The 16,051-nt window shown below is 42.5% G+C and overlaps 1 protein-coding gene across 1 annotated transcript in view; it reads right to left on the reverse strand.

Moving 5' to 3' along the window:
• The window catches only part of FHL3 (four and a half LIM domains 3), a 63,790-nt gene extending 48,898 nt beyond the window's left edge, over positions 1–14,892 (reverse strand). The window contains exon 1 of the mRNA XM_073665885.1: positions 14,743–14,892. The gene's annotated coding sequence lies outside the window, so the exon portion shown is untranslated. The remainder of the gene's footprint in view (positions 1–14,742) is intronic.
• Between the last annotated feature and the right edge of the window lie 1,159 nt (positions 14,893–16,051).

Consider the following 16,051-nt stretch of genomic DNA (forward strand, 5'->3'; position numbering starts at 1 on the left):
CACATATCCTCCTCCCTGGCTTCTTTCTTCTGTTGCCGCTCACTACGCTAGTACACACGGAAGTGCAGCAAGAGGCATCAGAAGAAAGGAGTCAGGGTGGAAAAAGTGCGCAGCCACAGCATGTGTATACACACAGCCAGATACTGCTTGGGAAGCGAGCACTGTCAATGAGAAGCAGGGGAAGGCCCCCAATCTACAAATGAGGCATAATGATGCACCAAACTCTTGGCCACACCAAGGGGGCACCGAAAACTTTTAATTTGTATGCATATCGTTATTTTCTCAGGCACTGTACCAGTACCAGGTACAGTGCTATTTTGATTGATTTAGGGGCTAGTTCCCCTACACACAATGAAGCTGGGAGGTGATGGACTTCCTTTAAGATTCTGATGTGTACTTAACAGCACATTCAAGAACAAAGCCTATACTAAAAGTCAGTTTCATTGGGCACTATTTATATTTGAGAACGCATACTGACAATTATTTAGGAGGAAAAAAAACAATCGGAAGTGCAGTCATAAAAGAAATACTACAATAAATGTTTCAGAAGACACTTATACACTACAAACATAAGTGTGCCATTATCAAACAATAGGTGTAACGTCATGAACTTTCTCATACAAACACTTCAAATAAAAACACCTTAACTGTAGATAAATATCTATTACCATAATTCTGCATGTCTAAACTTAATGCCACTACAACCTATAGCTTATAATGTGGAAAAGAAAAACATATACAAAGTTTTATTCTGTTAGGGTTCTTTGACAGTTGACATAGAACAGTGTTATGTGCATAGTGCCGGAATCAAACACTGCAATGTATACAATTATAGCTAGACGTTTACTGCAGTAGTGATAAAGTCATTTCTTTGGATGGTGAAAACATAAAACAAAAATGTAACCAGATCAGAGCCATGTTTCTTAAACTGCTATATTAAATTATAATTAGTGATGAGCGCAAGTGCTCATTACTAGAGTTTGCCTAGGGTGCTCGGGTATGCACAGATTATCGCAAGTGCTCGAGTGAGATGTTTGTCCCTGCGGCTGCATGTTTTGCATCTGTTAGACAGCCACAAAACATGCGGGTATTGCCTGACATACACGGGCAATCCTCACATGTTTTATGGCTGTCTAATAACTGCAAAACATGCAGCAGCAGGGACGAACATCTCACTCGAGCACCCGAAATACTCGGTACATACTCGAGCACCCTAGGCAAACTCTAGTAAATGAGCACTTTTAGGCCACATTCACACATACAGTATTTGGTTAGTATTTCATATCAGTATATGTAAGCCAAAACCAGGAGAGGAACAAATCAGAGGAAAAGTATAATAGAAACATGTCACCACTTCTGTATTTATCACCCACTCCTGGTTTTGGCTTACAAATAGTGATGGAAAATACTGACCAAATACTGAACATGTGAACGTGGAAGTCATCTCTAAAAGAATACAAAGGTCACGATTCCTTAACTCTTGCGATTCACCCTGTTCTTGATGAGGGGGTGTGTTGGTGCAGAAGATGCTGATTCCTTAACAGGCACAGGCCTCTTAATAAATCAGGCGAGGCACATAGTGGTGAGCGCCTTGCTTCTGCTGGAGTACGATTTGTGGCATAGTGAACGCCGCCGCTCATTATGAATTTGAGGATCGGGGGTTGCCACGGCCTCGTCCCACTCCAGTACTGTCCACTTTGTTGGAGCTGTGGTGAAAATAGAACTTCTGGCGTTTCATGCTATTTTTTTTTTTGCGCAACCTTGCATTGCGTAAAAAAAAAAAAAAAAAATTGTTACTTCTCAAAACTTTTTTTCACCCGAAATCTGGCAAAAAAGCTTTGATGAATCACCCTCAAGAGGCCTTTTGTACTTTCTGATCATTAGGTGTATCTATGCGTGGTAAAGACCCGTGAAATGATGCAACACCCAATAAACTCCATTCACTATTCTAGGGTCCTTTCTGTCATTTTAGGCCAAGTTCACATGTCCAGAAATCAGTCATTAGAACATATCCGGTAGCAATCCGTTGGCAAAAAAGTTCTGCAGACTACTAAAATCAAACAGACACAATCACGTTTTAAATGATAATGATGTTACGTTGTTCGGGCATCAGGTGAAATGAACAATGTTTGTTCATCACGGTGTAAATTGGCCATTTTGACAGACTTATTTTATTGGGATGTGGGCTTTTTGGATGGCTACCTTTTCTGACTCCCCCACCCCACATGCATATTAATTTTATTAACAGTAAGCAAGGAATAAAAGGCCCATTTACATGGGCAGAGTTAAGCCAGCTAACATACAACTATATACACAAGGTGATCAGCGATTAATCACACACACATTGCTGAAAGCTCAGTCCCCACTTACACGGGATGATATGCTGATGACAATCCAATCACCTGACGAATAAAGTATGTATATATGGGTCAATCGTCAGAAACAAGCGCCCTAACGAAAGTTTGTTTTCCACTTTTCTACCAGTGTAAAAGGGCCGTAAGACGCTGCCAGATACATCTAGTATCTGCTTATCTCCTAAAAGAAGAAAGGACTGTGTGATTCCTTATCTTGCAATGTCAGTCCTCATACACGTTGTCAGATCTTGCAGAAATGGTGTTTGGCCACCTTATATTACCGTGTGCAGCGGATCTGACACAATTTCCACTTATGTCAACTTGATACTCAACCTCCAGAGTTTATATAGCTAGTGGAAAGCCTATGCTACCGTGTAGCGATGTAAATTAATTCATCATCCACACGAACGCGTGTTTCATCAGCAGGGACGAGAATACAATGATCCAACAATAGGAGAAGATTCTTTGCCATATTAAGACAAGATGCGGTTACACGGCTCTTTATTTGCAGCCCACAAAGAACATCTGCCCTTGAGTAACATTTACTGGGACTCTGACATTACTGCTCTTTTTCTAGTCATTACACAGAACACCATCTGTTTAAAGCCATCAACTTCAGACATCTCGAATTTGTAAGTGCTCTGTTTTTGTCAGAAAGGTAAAAACTTACTATATATTGTTCTAATGGTATAAACATCACCATAAAAGTTTTGCAAAAATCTTTTCTAGCTCACTGAAATGATCAGTCTTGATCTGACAGACTTGAGAATCCCATATAATAAACATGGGCAATTTCAACAGTTTCTAAAAGAAGGTCCACAGAAAACTCATGACAATATCAACCAGGTTTCTCCAATGTTTGAACCCATCTCCTGCAGTGATAACTTTCTGTGCTAATTACGTGGCATGTACATATCCAAAAACAGCCGCATGTATGGTATACAATAAAGACATCCCTTTTGGAACAAAGTATGATGATGATACACACAAATTTTTACTTTAGGAATTAAACTCTGGGCTTTTAAATTGATAGAGGAATGTGCCCCCTGACATTACTGCTCAAAAATAGTGCTTGGTTGGGAGACCATTTACAGGATTTGGCTCTGCAGGGGATAACGGTGCCCTTTGCCAAATCAGCTGTCTGGGATATGAACATGGAGGCTTGGATTGAATTCAGAGACCATTTGTTAATACTCAAGTGGACTGTAAAATATTTATTATGTAAAAGCCACTTTACCGGATATAAAAGAACAAAATGTACTGAGAGATTACCAGAAATCTATCATATTTATTAAAGAGAATAATAATAGGGCTTATGAATTATACAAACAGTCTATATAAAGTTACAGTGTGCACTCAATGCAAACAAATAACATTTACTAGAACCAAAAAGTTATGTGTGCTGGGATGCTAGTTATAACAGACAAAGGAAACTAGTCACCAGATTTTTGCTATATAATCTGAGAGCAGCATGATGTAGTGGTAGTGGCTGAGACACTGATTCCAGTGATGTATCACTTGCTGGTCTGCATGCTGGTAATTTGATACAATCAGACTTTTCTCTGCTGTAGATCTAGCAGTGCTCGGAATGCTGAGCCCAGAATAACCATACCACTGATTATACAGTGTACACACAGAGCTGCCATTGTCAGAAACCTACTAATTAGTGTCGGGGGCGTTTTGACATAAAGAGGCCGACTAGGAGGCACGTGACACTTAGTCCTGTAGTGATAACCACTGATGTTATTACAGCAACACACAGCCCAATAAGTGACACATTGCTGAAATCAGGGTCTCAGCCCCTGCAACATGCTGCTCTCAGAATACAGAGACAAATATGCTGAGAGATTCCACTTAAACAGGAAGCTTCAGACAGTTACATAGGTGATACACAGTGGCTCAGTGGTTAGCACTTCAGCCTTCCAGCGCTGGGGTTCTGGGTTCAAATCCCACCAAGGACAACATCTGCAAGGAGTTTGTATGTTCTCCCCGTGTTTGCGTGGGTTTACTCTAGGTTCTACAGTTTTCTCCCACACTACAAAGACATACTGATAGGGAATTTAGATTGTGAGCCCCAATGGGGACAGTGATGATAATTTCTGTAAAGCGCTGTGGAATTAATGGCACTATATAAGTGAGTAAAATAAATACATACTGGAAGCAGTTTGAACATACCTATGTGTATGGTTACACTGGCTGTGAGACCGAGGAACTCAAGTTTAGATCCCCCTAGATTTATCAGAGCAAGTGTCCATTGGGAGGTCTCTACTCTGAACACTCCCCAACTTCTCCGGTCAGCTTTTGAGACACCGCTCTAGCGGTCTGGTTGGATGCTGCAGCCATCACTCAGAGGGGAAGGATTGGGGAGTGCTTAATGTAGAATGCCCGGGCTACTGCACACAAAAAGAAACTATCCACAGAGCGTTTGTGATCGCAAAGCGAGGAATTTTAAAATGTGGCATCATTGGTCATGTAAGCTGTATGACCGTGCACGTACATGTTTCAGCTGCTCTCCGTGATGGATCAAAATTGGTGACAGACTCTCTTTAAAGGTATACCATACTCAAGACAAAACTGGGAACGTGCTCAAATTTATTTTAATGGCTTTATAGCGAGGACAATAATCTGCAACAAAAATAATATAGAAATGCATTTAGAGAATAATGTCTCTTTTATATGGCATATGCCGAAGATGAGAAATAAAATGCATGTACCTCCTTCTAACATTAGAAGCACAGGGTATGGGTCCAAAGCAGTCTATAGGTGTTGTGCTACAGAACCGCTGTACAAATCTATAATATGGCCATATGAAGGAAGCAAAAGTCCGCTTATATAACATTATCAATAAGAACCAGGACACTAATGAAATGGCAATCGTCTAGGTTATTGCATTATTCGACAGGTGATACAGTCTGTTGCTTTCTGCAAGTAGCCATTGGGCAGATGTAAAGGGCTTCAATGGAAATAGTGTCGTGAAGTCCAGAAAAAAAAGTCTATCTAAAATTAAAAGAAGAAGAAGTCAGAGGCCAACTGGAGGTCTAGTAACAAAGTACAAGACTGCTGAAGAACAGAAATGGGCTTCTAAGAAGCTGGAAAGAGTCAGACAGTAATGGGTGTTTACATAGTGGAGGTACATATGTCACAACCTATTTCCCGAGAAGTCTGCTTTCAGGCACACAAAGCCATCTCTTGACACCCATTACATGTTTCAGCACTACAACAAAATACTCTAAGCATGTCATCCGCTTTCCCAACACTTCTAGGAAGTCTGACTCTGCAGGAGTTAATCCTCGCCTTGCCTCTCAGGTATGAAACAACCTGTAGGCTTTCTCAATGGTGCTTTTATGGATGTCATTCAGACAAGATAATCACTTAGCAATTCAGAGTCACACTCATTTGTCGCTTATTGTGTAAAGTGACAGGTAGCAAGATATTCTCAATAGGTGTATAAAGCAGTTATTATTGAAAAAAATATGCACAGTAATCTGAAATCTCTATGCAAGACATAATAGGATAAGACAGCTAACTTTGTTCTGCTAAATATACATCAAGTCCGGCTTCATCCGTCCACATTTCATCGTTATATATGCAAATCAGGCTTTTAGGGCTCGTGCAGATAACCGTGATAATCAGTACCCATGGTATCCTATGGGGCTGTGCACATGCTTGATTTATTCCTATCCATTCAGGGAAAAAATAAATAAGAATAAAATCTCAGCATGCCCGAGTCTGTGCCATGCAAGTCAATCAGTGCATCAAAACCATCGGACTTCACTTAGATGACTTCTGAGTGCAGTCCAATTTCCATAGACTGACACAATGGGGAAGATGGAGAAACTTGATGAAAATTGGTCTTTTTTTTTATATCAGAAATAAAAAGTGTGAACCCATGTTAACTCAGTGAGCTGTTCTCCTATCGTGTCAATAGTGGCCATCAGCCCCGATTCGTGAAGACAGTCTTGATGAGGGGGCTTGGCGAAGTCAGATGATCCTGATTCATGAAGAGTTGCAAGCCTCTTCATGAATTAGGAGTGTCTGACAAGATTCATACACTTCCGTGCGCTGAGCCACACATCTTACTCCAATCTTTAACTGGAGTAAAGTTTCTAGCGTAGGGAACATCACAGCTCATCATAAATTAGACGAGCTGTAGAGTCATGCGCCTATCCCAGCTGGGAAAAGCTGACATAAAAACGCAAAAAAGTAATAAAATGTTTCCGCAACTTTGAGTTGCATCAAAATTTTACAACTTTTCAAAGCAATTTACGCAAGAATTCTGGCAAAATTGCTCTGATGAATCAGGGGCCATAGCATGCATATTCTCAGCCCCATGCAATATACTCTATAACGTTATAATGGGCGATTCTTTCATCTAATTTAGAAACCAGACGGAAATTTCCTGAAATTAGCCAAGGTAGAATAAAACTGATGAGATATCTATAGGTCCTATCTATATGCCCCCATCCATCGCAGACCATGAGTATTGTCTGCTTCTCGTCAGAAGTCACAGCTCTGCAACATACTGCATTGTCTCTGAACGCTTGCCACCTTACCTGGAAACAGTCAGCAGATTGTTATTTCCTTCCAGGACAGGTTAATCCTGTATAAGTAACAGTACACCACTGTGAAGTAAACCTGTAGAAATTATCTGACAGATCTGCTGTACAGTGAATTATAACACTTAGGATGGAAGCAGTAGATTCTGGAGGCTGGGACAAAATTCACTCGCTGCAACTTGGGTTCACTAAAGTACATGCAAAGGAATCCACATCAAGCGTGGTCATGTCCTATGTATGTCTCGCATTGGAACGCGAAATAAAGTGTGTGTGTGTCATAAGAAGGAAAAAAAATGGCATAACTGAGAATATTCAGAGTACTCCAAATCAGGGCTGTGAAGTCGGAGTCGGTATAAAATGGACCGACTCTTAAAATATAATAAATTGGGTACAGTAGTTCAATGCAGTTTGTGGGGAATATTTTTTCATAAGAATTTGGGAAAGTTATGAAATGTCCTATAAATGTCTGTCCTATTCCTGATCTAAGGGTCTAGACTTTTAGCTGAGATGAATCTGTGCTGCAGTGAATTTATCACTTAAACATGAGCCATGTATGAGGGAGTCAGAGTCGTGGAGTCGGTGTCATGGAAATTGAGGAGTCGGAGGTTTGGCTTACCAACTCCACAGCCATGTGTATAACCGCCATGATTTTTAAGTACACACCAATTTTTTTCAGAGAGTTGATTCTGGGTGCAGAGTGATTGCCGACTCGTCTCTTCAGAATTCCCCATAGGTGTTCGGTTGGGTTTAGATCAGGAGACATACTTGGCCACTGAAACATTTCCACTGTTCTTCTTTAGAAATGCAACAGTGGCCTTAGATGTGTTCAATGCACTCATGAAGCCCTACATAAGGAAATTGCCACCACGTTTCACTGTAGGCACCATGTTTTTCTATATTTATTTTTCTGAAACATGGAGGTGGGACTGCATGAGTGTTGCTGTTGTGGAGGAGCTACTTTCCATTGATGGTATCATAAATTCACAGATGTACTGCTCTATATTGAAATAGAAGATGCTACCATCAATCTGTGCCCTTGGTAAACATGCACTTTTCCAACATGACAGTGATTCAAAACACATCTAAGGCCACTGTTGCATTTCTAAAGGCCCCGTCACACTTAGCGACGCTACAGTGATCCCGACAACGATACGACCTGTCAGGGATCATTGCTGCGTCGCTATGTGGTCGCTGGTGAGATGTCAAACAGTCAGATCTTCACAACGACGCAGCAACGATGAGGCGACCCGTAACGATCTGTATAACGATGCACGCCTATGTGTTTCTGTGTCTGAGTCGTCAACAAGGTCAATGGTAAGGTGTCAAACACACCGATACATGCTACCCAGCAGGGCCGCAACGATCAAAGAAATGTCCAGACCATTCCGACACGACCAGCGATCTCACAGCCAGGGGCCTGGCCGCTGCTAAGTGTCAAACGTAGCGAGATCGCTACTGAGGTCGCTGTTGCGTCACAAAACTTGTGACTCAGCAGCAATCTCGCTAGCGATCTCGCTTAGTGTGACGGGGCCTTAAAGAAGATCAGGGTGAAAGAGATTCAGTGGCCAAGTATGTCTCCTAATCTGAACCCAATCTAACACCTAGAGGGAATTCTGAAGAGATGAGTTGAGCATCACCCTCCATCCAGCATCCAGGCTCTAAAAGAGGTCGTTTTTGAAGGATGAAAAAAGATATTTGTTGCAATATGTTGCCAACTTGTTCATATATAATAAAGCAAAATTACCAAAGTCGGTGTCATGGAAATTGAGGAGTCGGAGATTTGGCTTACAGACTCCACAGCCCTGCTCCAAATGGCACAGACAGAACAGATCACATAAGCCACTTATTGTCCTATGCATATTGTGTGGAAGTGTACAAGGTTTTAAGGCAGCTGTCCAACCATAAGATGTTGTCTTCCTTCCTACTAGTACACATTGCAGCGTGTACTGCATTTGTCTTTGGCAGGGGAGCATTCAGCAGTGTGGTCACAAGACGTCTTATGTTCCAGTGAATTCAAGCTGTGTGGTTCTGAAGCCAACAGGAAGCCCAACCACTGGCTGTGAGCCGGAAGCTAGGAGAATCCATAGGAGGAATTCAGTAGAGCTGTTCACATCGGCATGGAAGGCTTTGCCAAAGATCCAACCAAAAGTTGCCATGCAGCCCTAGCCTAAATGGACAACTAAGGGTATCTCCACACAGGCTGTATATGCCTAAGATTCAGTGTGGTTCAATGTATAATTAAATCTTAATATGTGCAGAATCCACAGCGAAGTCCACAAGTTCAGATAATCATGTTCACCTCTCCATTCTGACACTAGCGCAGCGATTCTTACTCAGCTCCCATCAGACCATGTGCGCTGCCTGTCATCTTGACACATGGTGATGGTATCTAATCATGTAGGCATTACTTCTGGCACAAAAGAAGATTGGAAAGGTGAGGGGGTTTTTTTTTTCCCCCACTGGGGATAAGGAGACAAGTCGCTGCCAGACTCCTAACACAAGTTCCTCACTCGTGGTGAAATCCAACAAGCCTGATCATTCTTTTCCCCGACAGTTGCCATTGCAGAAGTGTCTCGTGAGCCCCATGCACACCAAATAGTCAGCTGGTTTGACTGACCTGTATATTTTAGCCTACAGACAAGAGGAACAGTAAAATCCAGTTGTCAACTTGTTTATTAATTACTAAGAAGAATGATAGTGGAACGGCGCAATGCAGACTAAGTAAAGCATTGTTATTTCATGGAGAATAGAAATATTTACTACAAAAGACATCAGAAGTGACAGGTCCTCTAAAAAGCTTTCTAACAACCGCATCAAATGCCTAAAACAAACTGCCACACAATGAAATAGTGCCAATACTATGGAGGCCATGCTGGTGTCTGGTTGACCTCGCCATAACATAACTGGGTGGCCTGGATACTCACACAAGCCATGTATAGAACCGCTGAGAAAAGAACAGGACATCACTGAAAAAACATTAGTCCTGACTGACAAGGAAATGGGACAATGCAAATAATGGATGTCATGAGGTTTCCGCCATGTAATTCTCTAGTCAGCTATAATCCACTTCCTTGCTTTATCATCTTTCCCATATCATGAAAAACAAGGGAGCAGATAAAGAGCTTATACTATTCTGTATTATGTAGTGAATGTTCCTGTTTCATACATAAAGGAACAGGAACGTTTTAAGACTAGAGGATCACAGAATTAATGGTGTTAATTTGAATTACTGTTCCGGTCGCCAAAATATATGCCACCCTAAGAGAATTGGACACCAGATTTTGGCTGCCTCATCTGTGAGTAGCATATAAAAGGACAAAGACCCCAATTCTAGACACCCGGATTCCAAAGATCCTAGACTTCTTGCTTTAGTTTTGTTAAAAAATAAATAAAAATACTGTTTGATCTGCTGCAGGTCTAGTAGTTCTCTGGAAGCTGAACTCTGTATAACCCTGTCCAGACCGCTGATTGGCAGCTTTCTGTGTACACTGTGCATAGGCAGAAAGCTTCCAGCCAGTGGGGATAACCAGAGCTCATGAATCTCGAGGACTACATTGCTGCAGGTTTCCTTGTCCTCTCAGTGATAAAATACTATTTTATAACCAGGAGGATTTCAAAACAGCCCAATAAGTAACATTGCTTGAGTCAGGACATCTGCTCCTACATGTGGTTACAAAAGCTTGGTGACAGTCTCTTTAAAGTTATTCCAAAAATCAGAAGTTATTCCCTATCCACAGAAAAGTGGATATCTTACTGACCACTAGTTGTCCGACTGTGGGACAGCCAGCGATTCCAGGAACAGGCATCTAAATGGAGCGGAGGTGCGCATGCTCAACCTACACTCCATTTATTGTCTATAAGACTATGTGCCCACGATGCAGAAATGCTGCATATTTTTTCCGTTTCTCCCTGGCAGGAAAAACGCATGCGGATTTTACATGCGTTTTTCCCACCAGGTAGAAGCGTTTGTGAAGCGTTCTTCACATGCATTTCTGCATGCGGGTTATCAAGCGCTTTTCCAAGCGATTTTAGCATCACTTGGAAAAGTGCTTGACAACTTGGTCACACTAAATAAATCCATGCAACCAGCATGGATTTATACAGTGTGACCAAGTAATAGTTTAAAAAAAGAATAAGAATGGTAAAAAAACAAAAATAAAGATTATACTCACCTTCCAATGGCCCGCGGTCTCCTTCTCTGCTCCGTCCGGTCTCCCCGGTGTCTCGCGGTGGTGTGAAGGACCTGCGATAACGTCATTGAGTCATGTGACAGGTCACGCGACCGCCGACGTCAGCAGTCCCGTGACCTGTCACATGACTCAATAACGTCATGTCAGGTCCTCACACCACCGCGAGCCGCCCAACACATCGCACGCATCGCTGAGGAGGCCGGGGGACATCGGAAGGCAAGTATAATCTTTATTTTTTATTTAAATTTTTTTTTTTTTTTACAGTTTCTATGGTACCCGGGCCTGGATGAGAGTCTCCTCTCCCCCAGACCTGGGTACCATCCGCACATTGAACCGTGTGATATCCGCTTTTGCAGATGCAGTGATGCGGATGTCATGCGGTCCAATGCAAGTCAATGGCGGCGATTACGCTGCGTGTCCGCAAAATTAATGGACATGCTGCGGATTTTTCCGCAATGATAATCCGCAGCGGAAATTTCCGCAGCATGTGCACAGCACATGCGGATTATCATTGGGGACCATGGGGCACGTATTACCAAGCGTTTAAGCGTTTTCGCTGCAGAAATTCCACGGCAAGTACGCTTGAAAAACACATAGTGGGCACGCAGCCTAAGTATGCCAGAGAAAGCCAAATACAGTATTCGGCTATTTTCAGCATTCAAAGAGATGACAGTCCCACAGTTTCAGAACTTTCAGCAGCAAGCTGTGAAAAGACCTTCATGGGAGACTTCCTGAAAGGGTATGTGCAAGCCACGTCTTTTAAAGGGAATCTGTCACCACTTTTGGGCTATGTAACCTATTAATATGCGCATAAAGGTTATAGACTGATGAAAAAAGTCATCCCTGTATGCCTCATATCAGATGCCTTGTTGTTGGGAAATCATCCTTTATCACTTTATGTAAATGACCTCTTCCAGGCTCTGGGGAGGATGGTGCCTGGAAGATAACTCTGCATCTGTACTTAATTATCATGTGAATCCCCACCCATAGTGTCATCATGTGCCTGGGACGTTGGGTTTCTATCCTGTAATCTCGCACCTGCGCAGTCCCGATGCCATCGTTCCTCTTCAGTGTTCAGCCCTTCTCTGGGCATTGGCTTCATGTTCCTACTGCGCAGGCGAGTCACTGGTACTTCCATTCCCAGTGTTCTGCTGATCGTTTTTCCTATGGTTTTTTTTAGGGTTTTTTTTCGTGGCGGTTTTATTGCAGCAGGGTCCTTCCTACCCATATAAATACAGGCTTCAGCCTTGTTGTTGGCTACTGGGCATGCATGAATTGGCCAAATATCTAAATTTTTTCCTATTATCTAGAGCAGTAATGCAATTCATATTTCATATTCTTCATGTTTACATGCTATAGCACTACAGAGTGCAACTTTGTTAATTGTGCTTCTAATGTTTTCATCTCCCCAAAAAGGACTCGTTTTTCGGATATAGCAATAATCTTATGTTCTGTAGTACATTTGTTTCTTACACAAAACAACTCTACATAATGATACAAATATCAAGCTAGCACACATGGCTTGGATTATAAATTCTGTCTCCTGGAGGAATGAGCTCTCACATCTCCTTCACTTGTGCTGTGGACATAAACATTACAGACAGCACCACATACACTTCCTGCGGCAGCCAATTTCCTGCCCATAGACCTGAAAACTACAGGTTATATACAAGAAAGGAAACGGCTTGTTAACAGATACAGAAGAAACTAGAAAAAAAGATGACTGTTCCTCAATCAGCCATACAATGAGATCACACTCGGGTCTCCTCTATAAAAATAAAAAGGAAATAATAGATTTAGATCAGATCACAAACAAACCTCACAAATATTTACATGAAATAACCTCTAAGTGCATAACATCCAGAGCTGCTCCTCTGAACCCCGAATATTGGCACATCCACCAGAGGTTATTATGGATGGGACAGTTATTGTGTTATCATTTTGTGAAATGGTCTTAGTCATCCTTGTCAGATCGGTTTATACTTGTCAGTAGCAACAGAGAAGAAAAAGAGATAAAGCATTAAAGTGATTGTCTTGGCAGTGAAAGCAGTGGATTTAGCATTCAGCATGTACAACAAGTCTCAGATCTAAACCTACAATTACCTTCAACTTTTCCAGCATCTGGCACATCAGGCTGCTGATCCCGGAGACTCAGAGCCAATGCCTACACCCTTTCTTTTCCTTCTCTATATAAATAATGACGACACACTATTAAGAAGATTTGTATAGGGCTCTCTATGAGAATATACACCTGGCTGTACAAATCCGACTTGCTACTGCTGCCCATCTTTGAGATCAATAAAAGTTTTCATCGCAGGACCCCTGCAGGTAAAAGTGGTATGGTGACGCAATGATATTTATCATTAAAGGGGTTGTCGGGTTAAAGGAAGATATCAGCTACCCACAGGATAGGTGAGAAGCGGCTGATCTGTGAGGATTTGACAGACGGGACCTGGGGAATTTTTACCCAAGACAGGGCTCTTTTATCCCTGGTACAAAGTTGTGCGGCACTTCGAATGCCCAACTACTGCACCATTCATTCTCTACCTGAGAAAAAGTCAATAGCAGCGCTCGTCAACACCATAGAGAATGAATGTAATGAAGAACAAACATACGGCTCCATTATAATAGGGATAAAAGTCCTGTCGACTGATGAGGATCTCAGTGGTCAGATCCCTATGGATCAAAAAGTTATCATCTATCCTGAGAACTAACTTCTTTTCACAGCAGGAGCTTTTTAATGTCCACCACATATGCCATAAATGTCTGATAGGTGGGGTTCCTACTCTGGTATGGCCACTTACTGGGAGATCAGGGATCTCCTGACCTATTCTACAAGCCAAAGTGGTAACATCACACTAGACCACCTTCACTAATCAATAGAAACCACAGAAACAGCCAAGCTCACCTGAGCGATCGCCTATCCCGTTAGTGGCCATTGATAGAGACCTTGTCTGACAGATTGGAATTCCCCATAGATAGGATGGCAGGGGATGGGACCCCCATCTGTCAGATTTATGGCACCTGAAAAGCGGGAGAACCCCTTTAATAGTGAAAACTATACTGTAGCTGTCAGCCTATCATAGCAGAGCAGAGTTTGCACTTATGCAGAGACCCTCAAGAAACAATAGAGCTGACCGCGCAGAGATGGATGCCAAGGTCATCGTGCCAGATACCTGCTGGGCACTGTATGGCCACCTAAGACATTACGTCTCCACCCGCCATATGTCACATTGGAGAGTAACGCTGGAGGGACACTTTAAAGATATTAAGAGAAGTTAAATAAACCCAGCTCTGCTACATATAGACAGGGGATCTCATCCGACACACCACCTATGCTAGGACAGGTACAGGGGCATTATAGAATCATTGTCTAATCTGACTGAATGTCACCGCTCAAATCTGTACAGCGCTGCAGAATATGTTGTCGCTATATAGGCAGAAGAAAAGAGACCACAGGTGACAATACAAACCATCTGGACTAATAAAAGACTATCAGGTCAGCCCAGAAGGACAGAGGACAGCCATGTCTCCCCATCAGTCCATACGTGAAGAGGTTCTGCAGCTTCCTGACTAATGGCCCCCGAGCAGACAGGTAGGAATGTTCGGCAGACTCCATTGTGTCTGTGCCCTGGCACTCACCTCTTCTCCTAGGCTGGTACCACACGGCTGCCCTCCTGGCTGTGCAGAGTGGAGACTCCTGAGACAGACACGCGTGTACTGCGGCCACTCACAGAGGAAATGACTAACAGCAGAGGACTGGCCTCATTCCTGAGGTACGGCTCATTAGCATAGGCCGCGCCCACCAGTGTGTGCTGCGTGCCCGGGGCGGGGGTCGGCAGTGACAGGGGGCAGCCTGGTACCTGGTGACTGCAGGGGGCAGGAAGCGACGAGCCTCCAGTAAACAGGCTGCTGCCATCTGTTCCCGTCCACACGCACAGAAACGCTGCGGCTTTTTCTCCCTTTTTGCTCATTGTTTTCTCCTGATGCAGTTTTCAAACTTCAAATAAAACTTTACAGAGTGTGTTTAATACAGTGTGATTATGTGCAGGTTTAGTAGTAATCACGAGTTTGTGGTGTTTTCTATCCTATTGACTAATGTAGGGACGACCAATGGCATAAAGTAAGGCTGCGTTCACACAGTGTTTTATTTTTTGTCCTCAAGGTAAAACAACAGATTGCCACTCGAAGTCAAGGCAACAAACCGCAACATGGCAGAAGGTGTGAGCGCAGATTTTTGGGTGCAGTGTCCATCACAGATGTGAACAGTCTAAGGCTGCGTTCACATGACCATGTTTTATGTCTGAGCGCTGCCTGTGAAAAATATCCCACCAATGTTATTCAGTAGGGCTGATCAGATTCTTTTTGAGGTGACCGATTGTCCACGTAAAACAAGATGGCCGCCTGCACTAGCGTCTTCTGTATAACACTCGGCCATTCACAAAAATTCCCATTGCATCTGATTTTTCAGAATCCATTTCCATTATTAACATAGGAAAGTGTATTTGGCCCTATCAGTTTTATTAACTGCTGATGTATAAAGACAGATGTCATGCCAATTATATACACGTGACAATTTAGATGAAATGTCAGTTTTTTCCTGATAAAAGTTGGACGATTTTTCCTTCATTTCTGTTTCCTCGGGGATATTACAGTCACAGCAAGTTGATTGAGAGTTTTTATGTCTCGTGTTGAGATTGACCTGCGTTGTAGATTACTTTTTTAATACACAACATGTCAATTTCTAGAGGAACATCTGCACTGATTTTAATGGGGAAGTCATAATCGGCAATAAAGGTCATTGTTTATGCAGATTTTTGCAGGTTTGCTGCGGATTACCACTAGAAAGATAGAAATTATATCCTAGGACCATTTTCTATGCCGGTGTTGGTACATTCTGGACAGACAGAAGAGGGCAGCATTTGAGGCCCGCTTTGTGTCTGTGACAGGA

This window comes from Phyllobates terribilis, unplaced genomic scaffold, assembly GCF_046119375.1.
Source record: "Phyllobates terribilis strain yellow unplaced genomic scaffold, ASM4611937v1 Scaffold_2__4_contigs__length_985480577, whole genome shotgun sequence".
In the NCBI taxonomy this organism is placed as follows: domain Eukaryota; kingdom Metazoa; phylum Chordata; class Amphibia; order Anura; family Dendrobatidae; genus Phyllobates; species Phyllobates terribilis.